The sequence below is a fragment of the Salarias fasciatus genome, chromosome 18, assembly GCF_902148845.1.
Source record: "Salarias fasciatus chromosome 18, fSalaFa1.1, whole genome shotgun sequence".
NCBI classification, from domain to species: Eukaryota; Metazoa; Chordata; class Actinopteri; order Blenniiformes; family Blenniidae; genus Salarias; species Salarias fasciatus.
Window position 1 is genome coordinate 8,219,099 of NC_043762.1, and position 13,522 is coordinate 8,232,620.

Genomic DNA, 13,522 nt, shown 5'->3' on the forward strand with positions numbered 1-13,522 from the left:
GGCCATAAAAAGGCTGCACCTGCAATGAACCGGCGAGGGGACTGCAGCACACGGCGGGCGCCGTGCGGGTCTGTGTGTGCCAGGGTGTAAACACGGCGATGACAGCCGCGTCAACATGAAAGCAAACGCGCCGCTTGTTTATGTAGATGTGTTGGTGGGCTCCGGTACATAATGTCAGTGTGCACGAACCGCGACCGAGGCCTCCGACGGCAAACGAGCCGCACTTTCCTGATGAATTTTAAAGTGGATGCCAGATTTGTTTCACTGCGGTGACGAGATGTGATGCAGAGAAACTTGAGGAATTAGATGTGTTGATACGCACAGGGTTGGATCAGTGGGTGGAGGAGGTCAGCTTCCAGTCTGACTTCAACTCTTCTCAGGTGAGAAAACACCAAGCTGCCTGATAAAAGAAGGGCGAGGAACTTCAAGAAGCTTACATGCACCTGTCAGTGGAGTCACACACATTTCAGTACAGGGGCCACAAACAATTCAATCTCATCTCAACGACCATAAAAAACTTTAAATTTCAACTTGGAAGTTTGTCTTTGTTGTGGTGCAGAGCAGAGGTAATGAACACGTCTATCAGACCAATCGATTGCAGTGAAGACAGATGTTCATTGGTGGAATGGTTGTGTACTGCTTTGGACTCCATTATGCACAGAGTTTGCATGTTCTTCCTTAGCAGAATTCCTTCTTCAACAGGTTGTGTGATATATTTTAAAAACATTCACTGCAGTGTTAAAACGCTGTTTAAACCCCGGTGCCATAACTTCTGCGCACGCTGATGAGACCAAAAGTAAATTATTGCATAATAAACTCAATTATAGCTGCATGTAAATATTAAACTACAGAATGTATGCATTGGCAATTTGCTCTCCCTATTTAAACGTCTTTTATGGAAGTCTGAGGCCTGTGTGTTTATTTTCACCAAGGTGTTGCAGGAGCGGTGATACATGGCAGACTAATTCAGATGCTGGTGTACATTAAAATTTATTGGGCATAGTTAGCTCACTGACATGCTGGGATTGTTTACGGTGTTATCATCAGAAGCAATGACCGCAAAGTTAAGGTCCCATAGTGGTGGCGGGTTTAAAAGCCATTATTCATATGCTACAGTGAAGGGGCTGTTTATTCTGTCCCGCTGGAACTGTGTCAGTAACCGAGGTGACTGGCAACACATCTATTTTCCCTCCCCGGCGCCGCGGTGCTGGACGCTTGACTGGAGGCAGCAGGGTCTGTTAGTGTCCTGCGGAGGCAGAGACAGGTAGACAAGAGCCAGCAAGACGTAATGACCCCCGCCATCCATGACGAAGCCCCGGCAGCGCCTCCGCTCGCCCGAGAAACTGCCCCTGATATTAACGACAGCAGAACCGCCGTCGCCGCCGCCGACGGGAGCGCCGAGCGCCAACGTGCGGACGAGCGTGTGTCTGCTTCACCTGCTAACGCGGGAATTTCCGCGCACGGCGGGGCGCCGCTCCATTTGCACGGATGTTTACCGTCAGGACAGCGACAGGGCGGCCTGCCGGGCTTGTCGGTGCACGCCGCCGCTTCCTCCCGCCCCTCTGTGCTCGTTTCCAATCCAGATCCGTCCGGATGCAGAAAGTCCCGTCGTCGGCTGTGCAGTAACTCATTCCAAACTAAAGCAAACGACACCTTAAGGGGCAACTTCTCAAATTGGTTTGCATTTTCCACTGCAATTTCTTCCAGCGCGGTAAAAACAACAATCACTTGAATGAATTGGAAGACTTAGGGAAGTTTAAGATAAAAAGTCTCTGCGACAATACAGGTTGAGAGAACTGCAGAGGGACAATGTTCACTTTCTGTGCTACTGCTGGGAGTGAGGCACTGTTGATACGACAAGGTTTCATGTGAAAAGGCATCGTTTTGGGGATCTGGGAAGAAAACAAACATTCACATGGACAGATGACAAAGTTGAATTGTCATTATGTTGTGTTTTAGCTCGTAATTAGGGGTGCAGCGATTAACCGGTTTTTCAATTAACCGCGATTTTAAACGTCACGCCTCCCCTCCCCGCTCGCCGGGGAGCGTGCGCGCCCCTTGGTCCCCCCCAAGTGCAGACCCGCGGGGATGGGATCGCAGCCCTCTGGCGGAGCGGGCCTCCGTCCGGGTGTCCTTCCCGACTGCCCTCCGCCACTCCTCACCACCCCTGCACTGCCCGCGTGTCACAAGCGTGCGGCCACCGGGATCGCCTCAGGGTGGGGTGGCAGCGGGGACGGCCTGGCGCCGCCGGGGGTACTGCCATGAATGTTTAAATCAACGAAGTAGCTTATATTTCATTCCAGAGATATAGGCTTTTTTTGTTTTTTTACTTATTTGTGTGCTGTATTTGTTTCAAAAGGCAGCAACTGTTAAAAAATGTGGGGAAAAACAATAAAACATTTTCAAAGAATGTTGTTGTGATTTTGTATGTCTATAATAATAACCATAAAACCGTGGGGTTTTTTTCTCAGACTATAATCGTACACCAAAATCTGAAACCGTTGCACCCCTACTCTCAATATCAATTTTTTCTATGAAAATAGTTATTCATGTTTTAAATGCGGTGTGAAAACAGTTGGACTTTTGAACCTCTGCTCTAGTGGACTCAGAGAACTAGATCCCTCATGTTTCAGTTACTGTGAACTACTTGTTCCGACTGCAGGTGATGAAGCTCTCATTGAGCTATTCAGGAAAAAACAGAAAACAGTTACTTTAGGACATTTTGAATAAAATAATTTTGACTCAAGTTGCCTTCTGAATGATCAATATCATCTGATGTATGTATACTGCAATTTGTATTGTTGCTTTTTATTTCTCTCTCTTTTTAAATGAACCATATAGAATATTACGACATGTCACAATATCACGATATGTTAAGACATTATCGTGTCGCTATACAAGTATCGCGATGTATTTCATATTGTGAGGTCTAATTAAAGGCTTCAGATTGAATTTGTTTAATCTACACACAAAGAGCAACGGAGTGTGTTTTTTGATGGTAGTGGGAGTAAAAGTATAGACTGCAGCTTTGTGTCCTCGGACAACAGCCGTCCATCTGCCCACCTCCCGGGTGTCGAGTCTCTGGCTGTCTGACAGCCTCACAGTGAGAAATCACACCCGCCAAACTCTCTGCACCCAACTGTTGTCTGCTTGGAAGAAAGATAAATGTTTCTGTCACTTTACTGAATAATTAATGACAACCGAGGGCACTGACAAAAGGCAACAAAAAGACGATGTGTAATAATTAACTCACAATTAGCTTTTTTAGTGGGATGAGAGCACTTTTCACTGGATTGCAGTTACATTTGTGCCGCTATTTTCAAAATTATGGAGGAGAAAAAAAATGCTTATGAGCATTGGAAATGTGTTTTACTTGAAATAATTAGCTAGATAATCCACTTATCTTATTTCGCTCACATTTTTCTTTTCTTTTTTTTTGGCAGTTTTTGAAAAACAGTATATTGATAAAAACAGTATTTTGGTAGACAATCAACTTGTCAACAACAAATCATCAAATTTATCTGAATATGTTTTTTTTTTCAGGCATGTTTCTGGTAGAGTGAGAGGACAGTGGAGGATGTGAATTGTAAATATATAAATACATTTCGGCAAAGACTCTATCAAGTCAAACAAAGACAAGACAGAAAATAAGGAACCAGGAAGGAAAACAGATCAAAATATCTGAAGACTATAAACAATTCCCTCAACGCATCAATTATATGATGCATGGGTAGATATTTTAGTATTATTAGTTTTCTGCAGCAGTCAATGTAATAAAAAAAACAGCTATTTAAAATGATACTTCTCACAGGTTTTCAAATCTAAAAATAAAAGGACGATGAAAGGGCAAATGTTTGAGGTGTAATATATGCGAGAAAGAAATCTGCATAAATGCATACATATCTTCTCCGCCGCACGATTCCAAACCCCAGAGAGAAGAATCTGATGAAAGAGAAGAGATGTAATGTGTCTCCACCTTTTCCCCAAACAGAGTTTGTCTTATTTCAGTCGCGATGGGTAAGAATACAGTGTAAACTGCCGAGAGAGGGATGAGAGATGAAAGGTCCACAGTCAGTTTCTCTGACATGTCTAGGTCATGTCCTACTGTGCGTGTGTGTTAAAGTGAAAACACCAGCTGCATCCCTGACTGAGGAGCTCTGCCGTGCATTTAAAAAAAAAAAAAAAAGAAAGAAAAAAGAAGAGGAAAACTGGAGTGATAAGTTGTGATGTCTGTAGAGAGACCTCCGAATAACTGCCTCTGATTGCAGACGATGCTTGTATTTAATTGGCCTCAACCTTAAAAGTATTTCCAGGAGGTGAACACCAGCCGGAGCTCCGGCAGTAATTAGCCGAACCAGGACTTGGAAACTTGTTCTGTGAATTCACCGCGGTGCGCCGCGGCTTTAGAGGAAAGCGCGATATTGTTGCTTTTCTCAATTAGCGGGCATCCCGGCCGACTGGCGAGCCTCTCCCGTAAAGACGGCGCTCCGCTGCACACCCGGTAAAACCCATCGTTTGCAAGGTAAAGTAAAAAATGTCAAGAATAGAGGAAATGCGGATATCCCCGCGTAGCTCACCGTCTTCTTGATAAATTGCGTAAAGCCCAGAAGCCCGTGATTACCTCAAACCCGGAGAGTTCATTACTTCAAAGTAGAACCTCATTAGTTTAGATTTGCCTTTCAAGTTCACTTTCTCTCAGGATCCCGACTTTAACTGTTAATTACTGTTCAATTAATTAAGGAACTGGTACCTCAGAGGCAGGTGCTGATACCACATATAACTGATCAGGTTCGGCTTATTCTCCGTAATTCTGAGTAATATCACTACTGGGAATATGGCTAAAAAGGAGGGAAAAAAAAGCATAATGGAGAACACAGCCTATCGTCAAAGTGATAGGGGCACAGTATGAGCAAATATTCATACAGCATTCCTGCTGTTTGATGTAAATCTTGATTAAACATCACAGTTATTAATTTCAAGGCAGAGCCTGAGTGGATAGTTAATTACACAAGCTCTGTTTCAACAAGACTTATGTTCTCCCGTGATTAATCAAGGCAGGCACTAACCGGGACGTACACAAGCAGGCCGGCCCGCCCCTTTCGCACACAATCCGAGCGCTGACCCCCTTCAAGAGCCTGGATTTAACGGAGGAGGGAGGGGAGGGCCGTCTGGGTCAAACTACTGCTGTAGGAGGGTAAAACAGCAGTCCTCAGCTAAATCCCTCTGAGTCATTATGCTACATGTGCAACAGAATTCAAATGAGCCTCGGCAGCCAGTGGGGAGTGTTTTGTGTGTGTGTGTGTGTGTGTGTGTGTGTGTTTTTAGCTCTCATCTCAGCTACTTTTGTCTGCCGTCACCTCGGTTTGAAACTTGCAAAGAGGCCCAGTCGGAGTGTTGCATGTGATATTTCTGAAAGAAAGACGGGATCCGTATTGAGGAGTGAGAATGAAGTGTTCGCGCTCGCCCGGGTGTACAGTGCCTCCGCGCAGCACGCGAGTTGAGCCGCGAGCTGTCATGACGGTTTCACCTCCTCGTTTTTCATGTACAGTGCTGTTGAACGTGCCCCTGCTCAGCGGGGAGAGTGATTACATGCAAAGATTAGACGGAGGGAGGGGTCGGGAGGGGGGGGGGGGGGGGGGGGGGGATATAAACCTCAAGGAAAAACCCATCATCCCCTCACATCGTTGCACGGCCAGCCGGACTGCGCATCAGAAAAGCTGCAGGCTATGAAGTTTCTCAGTGAATCAGACTTGGTCTTTTTCACCTCTGTATTGTGACTCTGTGTGGAGAGTGGAGCGGGCAGGGCGCGCTGTGGGGAGGCTGAAACCACATCACTTTTCCATCTTCTGTTGCTCAGGCTCTGTCAGCTCTGCAGTGATGGGCTCAGTTCACCTGATGGAAAAATGTACCCTGCAAACTTCAGACTTATTCCTGTATTTTCATCTCTTTTTTTTCTTTTTCTCTCTTTCTTTCTGAGATGTTGTATCGAGTCCCGCTCCAGTCATTTCACTCCACTGATAATCGCAGTGACGTGTCTCAGATTTACAGCTCCAGAGGTGAACGGGAGGTGAACTGCAGAGGCGTTTTAGCTTATTGATAACTCCCTCAGACGTTTTGAGACCATCGACAATGAGGCGGCGTAACATCTGCTGGAGGAGCAGTGTTTTCACTCACGATACAGCAGAATCCCTGCATACTGCCGCCACGCTGGGTGTGGTAATCCCCGCAAATCTGAAACATTACATTCAGCTAAATTGCGACAGCAAAGTGTAAGTGGATTATATTAAGGACGGCGTTAATCTGCGCGTGGTCAGGTATGGTGATACTACACAGATCAGTCAGGATTCTCTTCTAACAAAAATGAGATCTTTAATTACAGTTTCTACATGTGAGAAGAGGTCCTGAATGTTGAGCCGACGGTGCAGAAGCTGGTGAATGGAGGGAAAGTTGAAAAAATAACAGCACTTTAATATCCCAACCTCTGTGTTTTTCACTAATTGCTCTTTGTACACAAACAGAATCTGAAATATCAGTAATAAATATGTGTTTATCTAAAAGCAAATTTAATTGTTTGCATGAACGACTTTGTCTAAATAAAATGAAATAAAAAAATCAGCTGAGGCTGATTTCATTCAATTAGGTATTTTTAACCTCAACGGGATGTAATTGCTTCTAATTTGAGCTTTAACTGGATGCTGTGATTGTTGATGCTCATTCTAAAGAGAGATGCTGTGAAATCCAGGGGAAGACGATTCGTTTAAGGAAACGTAACGCTAAATAACTCCCTCAGATGGATGAACTCTTCATCCAAGATGGGGCACTTCTCACCACGTGTTCAGAATTTATTGCTTGTGTAACATTTTTCCCAGCCATCAGGGTTACAGGTTACTAATGGAATTAAAATGGCTTCTTTCATGTGGCTGTGCTGGATTACAGACTGCATTTTCTGCCACCTTTGAAACAGCAATTTAATCTATAATACATTTCATGCTAAATTATTATTGCCTCTGCAGGAGAAAATGGACATCATTAATAACGCCGTGAGAAATAAAACAGGTCCTCGCTATAAATGAGACGATGTAAAGGTTTAGGGGATTCTTGTTAGATAAAGATGAGGATGGATTAGACGGCGTGTGACGGCGCTACTTACTAAACTCGAACATCAATCCAGTTAAGTGCACGCCGCGTAAAGTTGATGTTTCATAAACTTTTTTAAAAGTTGAAATCAGGGGTGTTGAGCATGCAGCTTGATTTCATCTCGAGGGGGCCAAAGAGAGCCAAAATAAGTTTGCTATGCATGACGAAAATGTCAATAATTTCACAAAATCAAACAATTATTACGGAAAGTTACAAGAATTCCAACATAAAGTCAATAAAAATGAAATCTTCTGGTGCAAAATCCAGTGAAATGTCCAAGAAGCTTCTCGTCTAGCTGTTTCATTATGCATATTTTTGCAAACTCGCTCTGACAGCGCCGCTCTGAGCCTCATGTCAGTTGGCATTTTTGCAATTTGGCAGCTATCTTTCATGGCAGTGTCACCGATATCTCAGCTCAGTGAAGAAATTATAACTCTCGGAAATTTGATTTGGGTAAAAATCTATTTTTTCTTTGAAATTTCTGAATTTTCTGGTTTTCCGAGAAAAATTAAAAAAAGCTTAAATAAGCCTAAAGTTTTGGCATGTGATTAAAAAAATATCTCCAAGTTATGGAAAGTGAATAATTTCCCTGCATGAGTATCGAACAAACGACAACCAACAAGGACTCAAAAAAACATGTATGTAGTACCTGAACTAAAACTTCAGTTTTATCAGTTCATATCAGGAGTTTTGATGAAAAATGATTTTTCTTTCTTTTTTCCTTTGACCCCCCAGATTCCTCCTTCTGATCACACACCATCATCAATATTGAAGTCAATGGCCTTCCAATGTATTTCTATAGACGTGCATTCACATTATTTCAGCCTATCGTTTAATTTTTCATCCATTATCTGATTTAATCAGGTTTATAACATGCCTGTCGGCTGTTTTTTGGTTATTTTTTCGCCTTTTCTCTCATCACCACATGTTGCTTGTCTGATTGATGTTGCTATTTTGTAAACTTTATTTTTCAAAGCGAAGATAATAGAAGCATGTTTTTTTTTAATGATGTGTCTTGGTCTGCAGAGCTGTCGGGTCTCAGTATGAGCAGACATGTTTGGTGCAGCAGCCTTTCAGCAGCCGGCTGTCTGAATGGCGGCGGCGGTGGAAATGTCACCGGTTGGGTTTACTCTGCAGTTTCAGGGACTGGACAGCTTGTCGTCACTGATTCAGCCATGAAATCTGCATCATATTAAAAGCAGAGGAGGACAATGTGAAGCCATATGTCTAAAAGTTGAGTTTAAGTCTGGAACTTTTACCAGATTCCTAATGAAAAGCACAAAGTGACCTTTTTTTTTGTTTTTGTTTTTAAAGAAAAGCACTGATTTGTTTGAGAGTTTTAGGAAAGTTGTGGCTTTAAGAACCGAGAATATGCTTCAAGGTTTCTTTACAAATCACAGAACAATAGCTTAGAAAGTCTTGAACGTTTGACTTGCCTGCGGTGCGTTAAAATCCTCTTCACCTTCGGTTTGCGAGAGCGTCAAACGGTCTCTCTCGTTGGAGTGATTTGGCAGGAGACAGCCCGGAGTGCATTAAATTGACAGATTCTCAGAATGAGTGCCTAAATCACATTTCTTCAAGTAGCCTTGAGGCAATTACACAACAAAAGTACACCACAAAACCTCTCATGGAGCTGAAGATGAAGCGCTATAATACCCTAATTGTCTTCCATAGAACTTTTAGTTTAATTATCATATTCTGATCAAATGCATTAGTCTGTCACATCCAGGGAGTTTACAATGCGGCGCATTTGAGATAAATCGAGCTACTACCAACAATTAGATCTTTAATGGCTATTGCTTCTGCAATCAGGCTGAAGCTGATCATTATTCCGCGTGAGGGAGCAACGTTACTGAATGCTTTCAAACTTCTTCAGTTATAATGAGCGTCGGCCTCGGCTTTTCAGAGTTTGTTTGTGTTCTTATAAGCCTGGAAGGAATGCGAATCGACAATGAACATAATCAATAGGGACGCGCGATACCGATACCAGTGTAGAGACGGAGATCAATGAGGGCGACCGGTCTTTACAGTTTTTTGTTTTTTTTTGGGATTCTGATTGGCTAGTGTGTCTCTATGCTTCTTGTTACACTGCCCCCTACAGGCTTGTCATGCTCATAGCTGCTCTTAGCCAGGTTGGTTTAGAAAACTTTGACGTGGAAATATTTGTTTGCTCTAAATATTCAGACTCGTGACAATGAGGCCTCAGCCTTATAGGCTTCTGACGGTAATCTACGTTGTGTAATGTCTCCATGTCGCTTCCTCTTAGGCGGGTAGGCACACACACACACACACACAGACACACACACTGTCTGCCCACCCCACCATCAAAAAAAAGGGAAAAAAAAAGGCTTTGCATCCATCTTTGTGCAAAGGAAACAATTGCAGCGGCGTGACAATTCCGCAGGCCGCTGAGCGACCAATCCTCCGGCCTGCCGCCCGTTTTGAATTTACAGCACTACTTTGGCCGGATCTTCAGAATTTAGATTACCTATACGTCCTCAACCCCTGGACCACTTTCCGTGCAGACCTTGCTATGGCCACCTTGAGCCACTGACCTCATCAACGTACAACACAAAAGAACAGGAATGACAGGCTTTTCATTATTGCCCAGCCATTGTGCCGAGGGGGGAAATCAATTATAAAAACACGACTAACAGCAAAGATAACAGCGGTGTCCTCTATTGTGTTGGAACGAGCTAACTTTTTTTTTCCTCAAGGGTCTCTTGACCAGTCCAGCTTCACCTTGGTGCAATTTGCTCCCCATCTCAAATCCCATTGCCTTTTGGAATTGGATTTACCTGACTCATTCACACACTGAATGGAGTCTCCTTCCAGTGGAAAAAAAAAAAAAGAAGCGAGATTCTGTGTGAAATTGCCTGAGGAGTCGTGAGGTTTTGGATTCGTCAGGTAGCTCTCTCTGTCTGCCATTAACCTTCCAACAGGAAGAATGTCCTCATTACAGGGGAGGACTGGGGCCTCCTGGAGGGGCCGCAGAGCGAGATGGACAGTAAAACAAGGAAGCAATATGCAAACAAGAGTGACTGTAAAGGGAATTAATGCATGCACCGTGTTCAAGATTGATCCACTCGGAATTACAAAATGCAAGTTTTATTGCTGCATGAAGGCGGAAAACAAAAACGTCGACTAACACGGTTGCGAAAAGTTTACTTTCAGAACTCCAGAAAACAAGACGGCGCCCTCTGAATGAATCACAAGAATTAAAATAAAGCATGTGCCTGATGGGCTTTTGGCAAGCCGTGGGACCTTTACTCCCAGACGAACAGTCTCTAAATAAGGCAGTGACATCCATTCACAGCTGGAAATTAGGCTACGCCAGCGTGAAGCCAGACTGACACAGATGCACTTTTCTTCAGCATTCTTCCACAACTGTTTTTCTGTCACTGCAAACATCGAAACTGGGGAAGCAACACGCGAGAAAAAAAACTCCGTGAACCACTTCCAGCTTCTTCACTTGAGGACGCAACGCAATGTTGACGAGTACAGGATAAAGTACAACATGTTCCAGCTTGTATTACAGCAAAGTGGCGCAATCATCTTTGATGGAGTCATTTTTTTTTAACAATTTGATGTGTTTTTGTTAATATATGCAGATATACTGTTCTCCTTTTATGTGGTTCCTTCAAACAATATAGACACTTTTTCTTCTTCTCCATCAGTGGAATTAAACTACAGTTATATCTGAAAAATTATTGCATTCACCAAAAATAATCCTTAATCCATGAGATGTTTTTAGGTTTAGTTTTGTTTTTTTTTCTAAATTCAGGAGACGTCTCAAAATAATACTGGGAGCCCGAACTTGCCTGCAGCAGCACACTTATTCAGTCTGTTAAGGTTGACCTTCTACAGTACAACGCCTCAAGTTACAGCAGGTAGATTGTCAGAAGTGTTGGTTTATTGTTCGTGCAGGAGATGTTGTTTTTTTTTCTTCTTATGTGAGAAAAAAAAAACAGAGTTAATACTTGTTTTTTTGTCTTTTCTTTGTGTAACACAATATTCTTCTGTACTCTCAGCCCGGTGACCTTCTGTTTTGATTTTTTTTCGAAGTGTTAGCAAACATTTGCCAACTAACAAGGGTAAGCGGTATCCTCGCTCGTCTGGAGCTGCACTTCTGGCTTTGACACTCCGAGTCTAATGATCTTGCTCATTTGAGATCTGATTTGGCTTCAACCACCTCCAGAGGAAAAGAGACTCACTTCTACCAGCGAGTCACTAACTTCTTGAGTCTGTAATTGGATGCCAAGCACGTAGCCTGTGGTGGGTTTAACAAAGGTCCTCAGCTGTAAACTAAGGTTAATTTTTTTTCTTCTTTTTTTTTTTAAAGAGCAGAGATCCAACAGGGTGAGATTTTGGCCTCGTTTACATGACAACGTTTTGGGCAAATCTGGACTTGGTACAGACCGTTAAGGCCATACGGGTCCTCAAAACTGTACCTGGAGCCCAAACTCTTACTGTTAAGAAAGAACTACAGTATGATTCCCTTAGCTTAGTATTTCACCACAAATAAATTGCCAAATGTATTGGTTCATTGCTTCAGACCAAACAACAACAACAACAGAAAAAAAGCAATCTTTATCTCTCCTGGCAAGTCACTAACCGTTTGGGTCTGCTATCGGACGCCAAGCATGTAGCCTGGGGCAGGTTAACCAAGGCTGGTCAGCTGGAAACTCTGGCGATATAAACACTGGGTCTCAGTTTTTCATTGCTGTGGACTGGATTTTGTTCTTCTCGGGATGAAATCCTGATGTTTTTCATGAGTCCAGCAAAAGCACGGTTCAGCCTGGTAGACCGAGCAGCCGCATGTCTCAAGTTTCTGCATCAACACGTCAATATGCCGGCGAGTCATTTCCCTTCGGATTAGCTTTAATTATCCTAAGAGGTATTCCAAAACAGCTCAAAGTGCTCTTTACTGCCTTGGAGAGCCAGTGAATCATTTGGAGAGCGACTTTTTAGACCTCTGGTTCATGTTTGTTTCACATTTATCTGAAAGTTTGAGACGTACAGACCAAAGATGCGTCGATCCCACTTTTCTAAAGTAGGAGTATGAATACTAATCTTAAACTGACAGACAGTATCGATACGAATGCTAATTAAATCCTTAATATATCCAACCATCATCTTCATGATGAATAAAGTCAAAGAGAAAAGACATAACATGAAATCACAGTCGATATTCTAACCCGTCATGTTACGATGAGATCGGTTTTTGTGTTTAGGGAATGCAGCTGAAGAGCCACTTGCATCATGGGCACCGCCGAGATATCTGAGTGGACAAGGACTCTCATTATAAAGCTCCGGCAGAAATAGCTGACGTCCAGCTGCCATGCAGGTTAGACAGATCGACCCGGTTCATTTTGGAGGCTTTTTAAAAAGAACATCTGACATCCTCCTGTCTCCCTCTTCCTCACGACTCTGATTCCTCCCTTCAAGATTTATTGTGGCGACTCCCATAAGGCCGGTGTGCTTATTTCTTGGTCACGGTAGCACATAATCAGGCTATTTGCCAGCAACATCTGCAACCTAGTTTGAGCGAAGGATCCATTTCTGGCAGGCGCACCGTGTTACGTCATCCAGAGGGAAAGGTAATTGCTGTTTGAAACAGATAATTCTATAATCTTCTGAGAGGTAGCGTGCTGTTATCCCAACGGGAAAGCACTGTCAGATTAATCAAAATGTTCCCCATCAGCGGTGACTGTATGGGAGGCTGGAAGCCCCCAAAACAATAGCTGTTTACCATTAGCATTTGAGTTAGATCCGGATTGAAACCCATCATCAAGTGTGAGGCTAATGCAGTGTGACAGGATGTGACAGAATAAACAAAGAAGTTCAATACCACTTTACGGAGCAGAAACCCATCTAGAGTCATTTGTAAAAACCTCAGTCATTATAATCCTCTGAAAGAAAGGCTAACACAACACCAAGTTGGTTTCATTTCTCACAAAATTCAACTTTACTGCAGAACAATCCCCACCCCCCCCCCCCAAACAAAAAAAAAAATCAATGTGATTTTCAGTGTATTCTATTATATCTTTGAATAGCAAGTGAGCCATTATGTTGCGTTTCTGCAGGGCTTTCACATCAATTTGTTCCATTTTCTACTGAGCCTGTGAGGTAGAAAAAGTGGTTTGATTTACTTGGTCGAAGCACAAACTTTGCTCTGAGGGATTGGATCCTATTTTCAGCCAATAGACGGTAATTTTCTTTTTTTTTTTTTTTTTTTGTCATTCAAGAAATTACAAAGCGTGGCATCGATGAGTGATGAGCATTTAGCGGGTTCGTTCAACAGAATTATTGTAGCAGCATCAAGTGCTTGGTGGATGGAAGTTCAAAAACCTCTGCTTGTTGGCTTGGCGGACCAGACTGGAGC